At 44.0% G+C, this 14,616-nt stretch overlaps 1 non-coding gene across 1 annotated transcript; it reads right to left on the bottom strand.

Moving 5' to 3' along the window:
* Positions 1 to 6,473: 6,473 nt before the first annotated feature.
* On the bottom strand, positions 6,474 to 6,547 carry Trnaa-cgc (transfer RNA alanine (anticodon CGC)). Its single transcript has one exon. It is a non-coding gene; the product is annotated as a tRNA-Ala (tRNA).
* Between the last annotated feature and the right edge of the window lie 8,069 nt (positions 6,548 to 14,616).

The raw sequence follows: 14,616 nt of genomic DNA, 5'->3' as shown, positions 1-14,616 counted from the left end.
TTATTGCATTAATGTGGTATTCACAGGTAATCACGCTGTAACAGCATGCGTTCTCAGAAATGGTAAGTTCACAAACGTACATACATCACATTGGAACAACCGGAATAAAATGTTCAAACGTACCTACGTTCTGTATTTTAATTTAAAAAACCTACCTGTTACCAACTGTTCGTCTAAAATTGTGAGCCATATGTTTCTGACTATTACACTGCCATCTATCACAAAGCGAAAAAAGTGGTCCAAGTGAAACATTCAAATTCGTTTATTTAAAAAAATGCAGTTGATATCCATTTAATCTGTGGCAGCACCATCTAGCGGGCCAACGATAGCGCCATATGGTTTCCCCTTCAAGCTAGACAAGTTTCGTTCTTGGTAGTTTTTTCGTTTGACGCTTATTTCGTGGGATATTTGGCCTGGTCACGATCAGTGGACCACCCTGTATAGAGGAACGCTAATTAGTCACAAATTATAGCGTAGAAACACTTTAATCAACATGTAAACGTTACTACAGTTATTCGGATTTAGGTTATGATATGGTCGAGATGCCTTCCATTATTGGCGATGATGTAGTGCAGACCATTAGCGAAATTCTGCGTAATCCGCTGAAGTTCCGACACATCGATGCTGTCGATGACCTCCTCAGTGGATATTTTCAGCTCAGCAATGATTTTGGGATTATTTCTGTGCACCTGTCTTCAGTATAGCCCCACAAAAATGAGTAGCATGTCTTCTTGTCCGGAGAACATGGCGGTCAATCGAGGCCCGTGCCAGTGGCGTCTGGGTACCCTAGAGCCAGAATGCGGTCCCCAAAGTGCTCCTATCAAACATCTCCTACTTCGATGGGGTCGAGTCCGTCTTGCATGATCCACATCTTGTCGAAATCATGGTCACTTTGAATAATGGGGATGAAATCAACTTCCAAAACCTTCACGTGCCGTTCGATACTCACAGTGAAATCAACGAATATCGCATCAATTATTCCGTGACTGGACATTTCACACCACACATTCACCTGCTGAGGGTGAAGAGACCTCTCGACAGCGAAATGCAGGTTCTCAGTCCCCCAAATGCACCAGTTTTGCTTACTGACGAACCTATCCAAATGAAAATGGGCTTCGTGACTAAACCAGAGCATACATGCGCATACTAATTCCCTTCATGCCACGCGGCCAGCAGCATAGTTTGAACGTCCTAACGCAAACTGTTCAGAAGTTATGAGGATTTTTTTCCACGTAGTTTAATAGTTGTCACCCTGTATATCGTCAACATATTAAAACACCAAAACATTTAAAATATACACTATCTCATGGAAATGTCCGGACACCTACTAGGTGACATTAATATGGGATTTGTCTGGCCTTCGCTCTACTGGAGACACGTTGAGTGAGTTGTATGAGCGTCTGCGGAGGAATGGCAGCCCATTCTTTCTCAAGAACCGAGAACAGGGGAGGTTGAGGTGCTGCACACTGGGATCTGGAGTGAAGTCGACGTTCTTACTCATCCCAAAGCTGTTCCATTGGGTTCAGGTCGGGCTTCTGGACAGACCAGTCCATTTCAAGAATGTTATCGTCTAAGAATCATTGCCCCACAGATATTTCTTTATAATCGGATGCATTGTCATGCTGATACGGTCATCACGTCTAAACTATTCCTCTACTGCACGAAGTACACATTGCCGCAAAGTGTTTTTTTCGCGTCAGTCTCATTACTTTATTGTCGCACCTCTTATGTTGTTCCTAAATAAACCAGCAAGAATTTGTTATAGGAAAAGTTTGTTTTAACCATTTAGTAGACCATATATGAGCGGTTAAATATTAATTGCGTACTCTTTCCAGACTTTCCCCTGTAGTTCAATGCAGCCACGCTTATTACCACACGTAAAATGCACAAGTAAAATGCACGCCACCGACCGCGGTAACAGAATCCAACAGAATAGTGACGGAGAAGATTTGTCCCTTTGAACATGCAAGCCATGTGGACAGTAATAGCACTTTCACTTCTCATCGGTCGAGCCCTCAGTCGTCTTAAAGATATTAGGAAAGAGCGACCATCGCAGCAGAAGCGAGTGGGCGCGGATCACTGACATACATTACTAGACTGCCAAGGGCGCATCTTTTATTGATGCCTGACATTTGATGAACTAAGAAGATGGAGTCAGAAAATTTGTATATGGTAGTACTAGGATTTTCTGGAACGAAATTACGTTTTAAGCCTTACCAGGTGATCTAAACAAGTTCTGCAGTTGAGCAAATATATGTGAACTAGTTCAGTTTGGTACCTATATTGTAGCATCGGTTTACGAGGAAAACATCAAGCTGCATATTCACACATTTAAAGCATGGAGACTTGATCCTTTCCTTTTATCTTGCGTCTGCTGTACGAAAAGTTACAGAGAAAGAGGACACATGTATTGATTATTAGGACAAAACTGTAAACGTGAAGTAGTTATAGTAATTCCTACCCCTTTCTTAGGACCGTTTTATTAGTAAATAAACAGTAGTTTACACGTCCATTGCGCTCGTCGCACTGTTACGACAGGCTTGGTAACATTTTCCAGCGATACTGGTATGTCTTTAAATCTCGTGCAGATATTTTCATTTATTTAACTTAGAAGTTCCTGACACTTTGATTTATTTATGATCCATGTCGAACAATCTGGAAGTCAATGACTTCGGTGTTCCCGTTACTTCGGCTCATCATGACTGGAAAGCGCACTTTTTTTTACGAAGAAGCCACTTCAGTTTTTGTCAGTATCTCTAAATTACTCATCCTATATAAACGTGACGGAAAAATAACTAGAAAACAAAGCAAAACTCGGCTTTTTAAGTTTCCTGTGACAATATAAATGTGTGTGGTGTGCCTTAAGCGACTATGTAACTGAAAAAGGGACTTCATTTTGCCTGCATAATCTCTTTTCGGCGTTCCCCAGCCTCATTCGGTAATATATTTTTTTCCATGTCGACCTGGGTAGATTGCTAGAGAAGTAATTGTTAGATGTGGTACCAACAGCGGTCTGAACGGCAAAGACAGTCGTCGACGTGACTACGAGTCTACATGGGATTTTCAAATGTTCTCTGCACGATAGAGAGCTCTCGAGTACTCCCTTTGTGGGCACCTTTGTAGAGGTACATAGATTTTTTCGAAATCCGAGATCAGTATGGCACTTGGGAATTCGTGCATTATACAGCCGGTTTCCCATGACGTCACAGAAACATTTCTGATCTTCAATGTGTATAAATTTGATTACGAACGTAGTGTTGTTATTAGTAAGTGCAAGGGGTGACTAGCTTTACTAGAAGGTAATGTCCGAGGGTGATTTACAAGCGGATTACTCCCCGCCATAGCGCTGACTCATCAAAGAAATAAAAAAGTTTGGCAGATATCAGAAGTTGTTTTCAACTCGCGAAATAGGGGCGTCTGCAGCGTACCATCCTGGATAGAAGGTCGAACGAGACCCAGTCCGATTTCACTAGGAGTACTCCACGGCACTGGCGCCTTACCCAGGTTGCATTTATCCTGAATCTCTGGCCGGCCGCGGTGGTCTCGCGGTTCTAGACGCGCAGTCCGGAACCGTGCGACTGCTACGGTCGCAGATTCGAATCCTGCCTCGGGCAGGCTTAGGTTGGTTAGGTTTAATTAGTTCTAAGTTCTAGGGGACTGATGACCACAGCTGTTAAGTCCCATAGTGCTCAGAGCCATTTGAACCATTTGAACCTGAATCTCTCGCCCAACGCGAAGTCCAAAGCGACTGGAAAAAGAGAGGATGACTCCAGTGTATAAGAAAGGTAAAAGAACGGACCCACAAAATTACAGAATTTTATCTCTGTTTGCTGCAGATTCCTTGAACATAGTCTCAGTTCTACGAGGTGTATTCAAGTTCTAAGGCCTCCGATTTTTTTTTCTCCGGACTGGAAAGAGATAGAAACATGGCCATTGTTTTAAAATGAGGCCGCATTCACTGTCAATATGTCCCAGAGATGGCAGCACCGTACGGCAGATGGAATTTTAGTGCCAGCGGCGAGAATGAGAACTGTTTTAAATACTTAAAATGGCGACGTTTTCCTTACTTTAACAGCGTGCAATCATTCGTTTTCTGAATTTGCGTGGTGTGAAACCAATTGAAATCCATCGACAGTTGAAGGAGACATGTGGTGATGGAGTTATGGATGTGTCGAAAGTGCGTTCGTCGGTGCGACAGTTTAATGAAGGCAGAACATCGTGTGACAACAAACCGGAACAACCTCCGGCTCGCACAAGCCGGTCTGACGACATGATCGAGAAAGTGGAGAGAATTGTTTTGGGGGATCGCCGAATGACTGTTGAACAGATCGCCTCCAGAGTAGGCATTTCTGTGGGTTCTGTGCACACAATCCTGCATGACGACCTGAAAATGCGAAAAGTGTCATCCAGCAGGGTGCCACGAATGCTGACGGACGACCACATGGCTGCCCGTGTGGCATGTAGCCAAGCAATGTTGACGCGCAACGACATCATGAATGGGACTTTGTTTTCGTCGGTCGTGACAATGGATGAGACGTGGACGCCATTTTTCAATCCAGAAACAAAGCGCCAGTCAGCTCAATGGAAGCACACAGATTCACCGCCACCAAAGAAATTTCGGGTAACCGCCAGTGCTGAAAAATGATGGTGTCCATGTTCTGGGACAGCGAGGGCGTAATCCTTACCCATTGCGTTCCAAAGGGCACTACGGTAACAGGTGCATCCTACAAAAATGTTTTGAAGAACAAATTCCTTCCTGCACTGCAACAAAAACGTCCGGGAAGGGCTGCGCGTGTGCTGTTTCACCAAGCCAACGCACCCGCACATCGAGCTAACGTTACGCAACAGTTTCTTCGTGATAACAACTTTGAAGTGATTCCTCATGCTCCCTACTCACCTGACCTGGCTCCTAGTGACTTTTGGCTTTTTCCAACAATGAAAGACACTCTCTGTGGCCGCACATTCACCAGCCGTGCTGCTATTGCCTCAGCGATTTTCCAGTGGTCAAAACAGACTCCTAAAGAAGCCTTCGCCGCTGCCATGGAATCATGGCGTCAGCGTTGTGAAAAATGTGTACGTCTGCAAGGCGATTACGTCGAGAAGTAACTCCAGTTTCATCGATTTCGGGTGAGTGGTTAATTAGAAAAAAAATCGGAGGCTTTAGAGCTTGAATGCACCTTGTAATACGCTTGAAACTGATAAGCTTATGATGCACAAATCGTCATGGTTTTAGAAAGCATCGCTCGTGCGAAAATCAGTTTGCCCTCTTCTCACATGATATACTGCGCACAATGAATAAAGGGCAGCCGGCCGAAGTGGCCGAGCGGTTATAGGCCCTACAGTCTGGAACCGCGCGGCCGCTACGGTCGCAGGTTCGAATCCTGGATGTGTGTGATGTCCTTAGGTTAGTTAGGTTTAAGTAGCTCTAAGTTCTAGGTGACTTATGACCTCAGCAGTTGAGTCCCATAGTGCTCAGAGCCAATAAAGGGCAACAGGCAGATTCCATTTTTCTGCCGGCCGAAGTGGCCGTGCGGTTAAAGGCGCTGCAGTTTGAAACTGCAAGACCGCTACGGTCGCAGGTTCGAATCCTGCCTCGGGCATGGATGTTTGTGATGTCCTTAGGTTAGTTAGGTTTAACTAGTTCTAAGTTCTAGGGGACTAATGACCTCAGCAGTTGAGTCCCATAGTGCTCAGAGCCATTTGAACCATTTTGAACCATCCATTTTTCTAGATTTCAGAAAAGCATTTGAACCGGTGCCCCATTGTAGGCTTTTAACGAAGGTACGAGGATATGGAATATGTTCACAGATGTGTGAGTGATTCGAACACTTCTTAAGTAATGGAAGCCAGTATGTCGTCCTCGACGGCGAGGGTACATCAGGAAAAAGTGTAGCGTCAAGAGTATCCCAGGGAAGTGGGGAAGGACCACTGTAGTTCTCTACATACATAAATGATTTGGCGTACAAGGTGGCCAGCAATCTGCGGTTGTTTGCTGATGATGCCGTGGTTTGCGGTAAGGTGTCGAAGTTGAGTGACTGTAGGAAGATACAAAACGACTTAGACAATATTTCCAGTTGGTGTGATGAATGGCAGCGAGCCCTAAATGTGGAAAAATGTAAGTTAATCCGGATGAGTAGGAAGACCAAATCTGCAATGTTCAGATACATTATTACTAGTACCACGCTTGACACAGCCAAGTCGTTTGAATATCTGGGTTTAACGTTGCAAAGAGATATACGACTGAAAGAGCATGTGAGAACTGTCGTAGGAAAGGTGAATGGGTGACTTCGGTTTATTTGGAGAATTTTAGGAGGAGGAGATTAATGTCCCGTCGAAAACGAGGTCATTAGAGGCGGAGCGCAAGCTCGGGTGAGGAAAGGATGGGGAAGGAAATCGGCCGTGCCCTTTCACAGGAACCATCCCGGCATTTGCCTGAAGCGATTTAGGGAAATCACGGAAAACCTAAATCAGGATGACCGGAGACGGGATTGAACCGTCGTCCTCCCGAATGCGAGTCCAGTGCGCTAACCACTGCGCCACCTCGCTCGGTAGAATTTTAGGAAAGAGTGGTTCAGCTGCAAAGGAGACCGCATATACGATGCTGGAGCTACCTATTCTTGAGTACTGCTCGAGTGTTTGGGATCCGTGCCGGGTCGGATTGGATTGGATGAAGACATCGAAGCGATTCAGAGGCGGTCTGCAACATTTATTACCGGTAGGTTCGAAAAACACGTAAGAGTTACGGAGAAGCTACGGGACCTCAAATGGGAGATCCATGGAGGGAAGGCGACGGTCTTTTCGAGAAACACTGTTGAGAAAATTTAGAGAACCGGCATTTGAAACTGACTGCAGAACGATTCTACTGCTACCAACATACAAAGCGCGGAAGGACCTTGAAGATAAGATACGAGAAATTAGTGTTCATACGGAGGCATACAAACAGATACTCGCTCTATCTGCGAGTGGAACAGGAAAGGAAATGATAAGTAGTGTTAAAGGGTACCTTCCGCCACGCACCGTACGGTGGCTTGCGGAGTATCGATGTAGATGCAGATGTAGATACAGATGTAGACCAGGACGCGGAGCATGAGTGGTATTTCCGAGCTGCTTCGTTACAGCACAAGCACGCTTGATTTCATGGCAGCAGCTTCACTGTAATGATAGCTGATCGACCGTTTAGTAACCGCCTGTGATTATCGTCCACAAAGACCAACGTAGTTATATTTCCTTGATATTGTGCAACGTAGCTAGTTTGCACAAAGATGGACGTTATAGTATGGGAATCTACGTCCGCCTATTATGCAAACAAGTTTATAAATGCCCAAACATTACAGTCAACATAGTCTACCTAGAGCAAAAACAGCGCTACTGTAAGGAAGGAATAGTGACGCTAATCATCAATAAAAAGGAAAGTTCTGAATGGAAACGCGATAACCGCTGCATTTCTATAGCGGCAGTAAGCACACTGAGTGATAAATATTTAATCCGCCATTCTCGGTCACGTGAAATGCAGAATTCACAACGGTGGCGCGCGTGGCCGCAAAGGGGTGTACCATCCCAGTGGGCAGGGATTCGCAGAGGGCACGTCTACAACTGGCTTCATATTGGCAGCTTACCTCCCCACGAGTGACAACGTTTTCTACTGCAATTAAAACAGTGCTCGTTTTTCTGCACCTCCACTAAAGGTGAATTTTTACAAATCTCTCTTCTTTGACTGTTACAGAAACTACACCCGGCGATTATATGGACAAGGAATTGCACTTAAGCGTCACATTCATGGGCCAGGGAACGGGGAATCAGGTTGAACTGAGCCATTCCCCACGTGTGCAGTGACGTTTCACTATAGAAATTAGAGAATTTACGAGCTCATAGGAAAAATGAAGTCTGGGCAACGACAATTGCCGTTGCAATGAAGCCTCACGATTCACATGAACGACAAATGAGAAAGAGTTTCCCCACAGCTGCTGCAGCATCACGCCAGCGTCCATTCGGTGCTCGTCTCGTCTAACCGCTGTAGTCCAGTAAGCGAAGGATAATTAAGAGGGGGGAGGGGCGGTTGGGAATTCCTGTACAATGACAGGAGAGAATGTCATGAACCCCTTGTAGGGTGTGAGCGAGAGTGTAGGGTGACGTTTAAGGATCACATATTTACGTTTTTCTTGAGCAACTCGAAAAATGTTACATTTCCTACAACTAAGGTCCTATTCATTTCTTTGCTAGGACTAATAGTTTCCGCTTTGCAGGGAATGGAAAAATTGAAATTACTTACACAATATTTTAATTATATAGAACTAGTGATTACTATTAAATTAAGTAGGTTAAGAAGAAGTATACAACGGCTGAATGCAGCAGAGCAGTATTAAGGGGTAAAATGTGTTCTGGGAGGGGGGAGGGGGCGTGTAACAGGTCTGGAGAAGAGAATGTCAAATAAGAAACCTTTAGCTGTCTGATTTTCTAAATTGTTATTTTACTGGGTTGCCAGCTTCTGCGATGTCAATGCTGGCCCCTGTTTTGACTGGAACAAAGATGGAAATCGTCCTACGCGTCGGTCAGGGAATCTGAAGATGGCGTATTATATCGCCGATACTGGTAACCCAATAACATAACAATTTGGAAAATTAGACGCCTGAAAGGTGTTTGATTTAACGTTTTGTGCTGAACAGCCGATGTGACGCAATCATCTGTGAAAAAAATTGACATACAAAGATCAGGAGAAGGGTTTGGGGAGGGGGAGGGGGAGGGGGCAGTGATGCGAGGAAAGAGAGACTGCCTGATTTTGGTCATGAACTTCCGTCCTTCGCAGGTCTGCGAACTGAAGAGCTAGCAGGCGATTGCCTACTCTGTCTACCCCACTGTCTCGCAAGTGGCAACTAAACGGTGTTCCACAAAATATTACCGATCCTCCGCAGTGCACCTTATGACGCAGTGTGCACACATACATAGCGTTGTTTGTCCCACGCAAAGTGCATCAACAGGACGTGTAATAAAGATATCAGTTACTAATAATATGTACGTAATACGTACTAATTCAAGAAAAGCGTATGGGTATAAGTTACATAAATCTCTGCACACTGTTCTATACCACCCGACACTGGCTGTAGTACCTGAAATGGTGCCAAGAGAATAGGGGCTAGTCCGGTGATGAGTGGGGTCTCTTACTCTCCTCTCGGATGACAGTACGTTCACTCTGTCTAGTGATTCTGGACGTACCCTCATACGGCGAGGGGGAGCAGCTCATAATGCACACAGGATCATTGTCGAACAACATCGTTTTGATGGGCTAGGTGTTATGGTGTGGGAAGACACGATGACTTACGTGTGCGTCTTTTATGGAATGAGAACATATTCAGTGATTGGACTGGTCTGCCCATTCCCCCTGCTGAAGTCGTATCGGTCACGTGTAGGATGCGTTCGGGAGACGTCACATGCAGCAAGGAGCATCCACCAGTTGTCGAACGCGCTGGTAGAGCAGTGGTATGCTATACCACAAGGACTCCTTACCAACCTTCTCACAAGCATGGGAACACGTTGCAGACCATATTTCGCTGTCCACGGTGCTCACACACCCGATTAAGGATCATGTCCAGGGGACCATCATAAATCGCGGTATTGTCTCTCAATAAAAGTGTCATTTCTTTTCGTCTCATGATGTATTTCCGTCAGTTACCTTTGTACTGTACTACAGCAGTTCTGTCTACCTACGGTCGAAGTTTCATCGAGCTATGTTACTTGGCAGTGACACATAATGGGAAAGTTACTTTCGTCCTTAAGGTTTGCACATCAGTGTACTACGTTTCTGTCGTGTTCCACATATACGACTATCTCCTGACGAAGGGTACACGTAACGAACAGCGCATCTGGTCTACTCTGATGGAATATTCGTGACCTGCACTATTTTTGGGTCTTGCACTTCTATGTGACGTCTTAGCAACTGAATGCGGATAGCCGGCCGAAGTGTCCGTGCGGCTCTAGGTGCTACAGTCTGGAGCCGACCGACCGACCGCTACGGTCGCAGGTTCGAATCCTGCCTCGCGCATGGATGTGTGTGATGTCCTTAGGTTGGTTAGTTTTAATTAGTTCTAAGTTCTAGGCGACTGATGACCTCAGAAGTTAAGTCGCATAGTGCTCAGAGCCATTTGAACCATTTTTTCAATGCGGATATGACTGGTCGGGAATTACTTCTCCACAGCTTAATCGGGACCAAATTTACAGCTGTTTGGAGGCTAATACAAGAACAGAGGACGAATTTTTTTCCAAACATACAAATCCATGCCTTTTTTTACACCATGACATGAAATTACAGGCTGTATATGTATATTTCACACCGTACTGAATTCTCATTTTCCAGAGTTTGTATGTACTACTTCGGTACCAGTCATTCGTGTTTATCGATGTACGTAACCTGAGATGCGAAATGCTATTAACCACACATATTCTCGCAGACGTTAAACGCGTTTCTGTGGGAATTGTCTTCATCTATTTCAACTGATAACGGTCTGTTTATTCAAGGTTTCAATAGGGAATGACTAGCTATTGCAGTATTACATCGAGAAGTTTTTATATTCGTTCGTAAAAACATGAGTTTTGAAGTATCCGGTGCAAATGTTTTAGAGCATTTTTATTCAGTTTTAGCTTAGAGAATTTCTAATTTTATTCGTTAGTTAGAAAGATCACAAGCAGGCAGTCAACTTCTATCGACCACTATATAGTATTTGATATTAAATGCAATTAAGACAATACAGAATGAAGGAGAACAATATTTCTGTTATTGTATGCTACTGTTCTTTCCACACAGCCTAGTCAATTTTAGGTACGTCACCCGTCAGTTTCGCCAGATTAAATATTAAATGACTACTGCCGATATGTGACGAACTAACCTCATGACGAAAGCCACATTAATAGACACAGACAACGATATCAAATATAGAGAGAAAAACGGAAAAAAGATGTTTTTCTTATATCAGTGAAATTATATTGACAGTCTGCAGTCGCGTTAGCTGACTTCAGTAAAGTAACAAGAGAAATAAGGCAGATAGATCTGCTAGAACCGATTAAAAACGAGTTTAAAGTATGGAGGCGCATTTGATTTGCCAGCCATCGACGTCAGACATTTAAAAAACTCTCCATTTTTGATCGATGTTCGATGGCTAACGGATTTAAAGACCAGAGAAGCTCACGTCACTGAACAAACAACCAACGCCTTGGAACAGAATATTAAGGCTAGAATATTCACAAGAGTCATAAATGTATTGTCTGCCAAAAGAAAAAATATTTGCATGAGACAATCTTAAATTATGCAGTACTTACAAAGGCATGTTTCCCGATTTCGAAGTTTCTATATATTATCCACCATCGAATTGGAACTAACAAGTTTACAGAATGATTATAGCACACCTAAATCTAACAGTTCACGGCAAAGATCTGAACAATGTGATGATCATGATTTTAGCTACAGACAACTGAAGCCCAGAGAAGCCGAAAATAAAGCAGCACGCTAACACGTTGCTCTTGCTCAGTCTGTATGCTGTCCCATTTGACGGTGCTTCAGTCACTTCATCGCAACTGCGCCTTTGCACTTCGAAGATGGGCAATGGAAGTACGTACGCCACACAGTAACTTCTATTTTGGGAAGTGTGACTGTAAGTACTGCATATATTACATTTTCGTGATCATGACACAAATCTCAAGAGGTGACGGTATGTGTGTACGTATTTGTCGATTAATACGTTCAAGAGCGAAGATATTAACACTTTTGCTTAAACAGTCCGAGATGAGGGATGGTAACCCGAAAATGCACAAAATACGAACTCGCCTTCCTCAACATTAAATTATTCCCTTTCTCTACTGCTTGTTCAGTGTGAAGATTGAATAACGTCGGGTATGATTACAACCCTGTCTCACGTCTCACCCTCTTCTCAGTAACTGTTATCCCTTCATGGCTTTTGACTTTTGTAACTGCAGTCTTTAGTTTTTCTTTTCTCTTTTTTATGTTGTCGATAACCTTGCGCTCCGTGTATTTTGCCGCTGCTCCTTTTAGGAGTTCAAGGAATGTGCTCCAGCCAACATTGTCAAAAGCTATCTCTGCATTTGCAAATGCTATAAAAGTATTTTTGCCTGTCTTGAACCTGTCTTCTAAGGCAAGTCATAGCGTCAGTACCGCCTCGTGTGTTTATGTGTTTCTCCGGGATCTAGACAGAGCTTCCCCAAAATAGCCCTTTTCAGTTTTTTCTTCTCTGAGTAATTCGTGTCAGTATTTTGTAACAATGATTCATTAAACAGACAGTTAGGTAATAATCACATAATAATCACACCTCTCAGCATCTGTACCTTTTACAATCGGAAGTACAACATTCTTCTTGATTTCTGAAGGTATTTCCCTACTGTCTAATCCACGTAACAGGCAGAGTTCTTTATTTTCGACAGGTTCCGCTCTCCTGAACAGATCTGTTGTGCTCAAGAGATTTCACATGACTCAAAAAGAGAGATCTTGTGCACTCACGTCAGGTTGATGTGCTGAACGTAACATGGCCACCTCTTGATGCTCACCGCTCAGGGAACGTTTCAGGCAGTTGTTCACGAACCGAATCTCCAAAGTAAGCTTGAGCTCTACCATGTTAGAGCCACACACCGTGTGTCAAACCATCGCCAGTGTATCAACCCTCCTCGTTGTTCGGGTTTCCCAAACGTGTAATGTTAGGAATTACGCACATAATAAGTGATTGTTACATCATAAAAACAACGATCGCAGATTCTCGTACTTAGTGTTGCCCTAGATACCGTGTAGAAACTGAATCAATAGAGCAGGTGTTCACATTCGCGAACCAGTCAAGACAGAAGGCAATGAAAAGAGAAATGACTATTTTTTCTATATGGATCCACATGACTACAGAGTTGGTACATAAGACAAAAAATGATAATATTTCGTCCAACTGCTAGACGCTACATTACGTGTCAGGGAAGCTTTCCTAGCAGGCGAGACCTTACAGCTTTCTCTCTGTTTCCAAAAGGTTTATATCTGGCTGACACTTTAGCAGATGCGCTGCAGAAAGAGAGCGCGGTGACAGCATTCCCTCCCGTTGTAGCTCCAACTGCAAGAGGGGGCAGAGCTCAACGCTCCACTTCGAGACGCGTCGTGACGGGCTTTACTTGGAGCACAGGTACATTAATTAGACGCCTCTGTTGTCCCGTCACAGTAAGGCGCGCCGATCTGTCTGCGTCTTGCAGCAGAACACACACACACTGAGACCGCGCGACGCATCGGCGGATAACACGGACTGCCTCATTTCAACTGTTTCTCTGGCTGTGCCAACAACGCGACACGCGAAGTATTTGCGTGAACGCTACCATTATTTTTAAGGACTGATACACCTGTCTACCTGTCTACCCGCACGGTAGCGGTGAAGTTAGCTACGCAGGAACTTACGACAGAAGGGGTCTCCAGTTCGTGCACCTCTCTAATTAACATCGTTATTTTCAGTGTAGAAAATTGCAAAACTCTGCGTGTTTGTAAGTAAATTGAACTGACTCAGAATTAATCGTGACAAAGGTACACCCTTGAGTGCCAATAGTCGAATCAATGTGCCCAACGGATTGACTGACTCTACGAAATATTGGGGTCTTAGCAGTGAATCTTCAGGTGAAGAATTGGCATTTTATCATTGGAAAACATTAAATGTGATAATAAAACACAAGGTTTAAATGAACTCTGTAGTTTATTACAAAAAGCGCTAGACTCGTAAAGCATACAAAACAATCACGAAATTACTAAAGCAACAATCACGGAAAATACCATTACAATTACAAAACTGGAACAATTGGTTGGCAAAGTTACTCAGAGGGATGAGAACTTTGTCGAATTGCTGACCCTTTCTGCACGACACCTATCTTCTGTCCGTACCAGTCGTCACTTCTAAAGCTCATCCAGAAAAGCAACTGATGTAGTCAGCACCATGTTGGATTAAAGAATAAAGAAGAAATGAAATCAGCACATACAATCACTAATTTCGTTCCTGCATCTAAACAGACTCAACTCCCCTCCAGCTGCATAAATGATAATAAATAAATGAAAGGAGACTAGCCGACCGACCGCCTTGCCACTTTCCAAAATCACGAAAATAACAACAGTTTTACGCTGAACTTCGTATATTATAGAACAGTCTGGCAATATGGTTGGTTGGTTGATTTGGGGGGGGGGGGGGGGGAGGAGACCAAACAGCGAGATTATCGGTCCCATCGAATTTAGGAGAGGATAGAGAAGGAGGTCGGTCATGCCCTTTCAAAGAAGCCATCACGGAATTACGGAATTTGCCTGAAGCGATTTAGGGAAATCACGGGAAACCTAAATCTGGATGGGCGAACGCGGCCTTGGACCGTCGTCCTCCCAAATGCGAGTCCAGTGCCCTACTTTGTTCGGTAGGCAATATGGAAGAGCGTGATTTCTCAGGCGTCTAGTGGTGTTCCCAAGCAGGAGACGCATGATCTACTTCAAAATATTCCCATGATCCTCTGCAGCTCGTCCAGTCCGTCTCCAGACATTGTGAAACTTCGTTTTTTTTTATATTTTGACAAAATTTTATGAGGTAAGTTTTCAAAAAATATACTACAATCGAAAATGTA

The sequence above is a fragment of the Schistocerca serialis genome, chromosome 1, assembly GCF_023864345.2.
Source record: "Schistocerca serialis cubense isolate TAMUIC-IGC-003099 chromosome 1, iqSchSeri2.2, whole genome shotgun sequence".
Classification (NCBI taxonomy): domain Eukaryota; kingdom Metazoa; phylum Arthropoda; class Insecta; order Orthoptera; family Acrididae; genus Schistocerca; species Schistocerca serialis.
The sequence above is the reverse complement of the archived record's forward strand: the minus strand, read 5'-3'. Positions and strand labels throughout refer to the sequence as shown.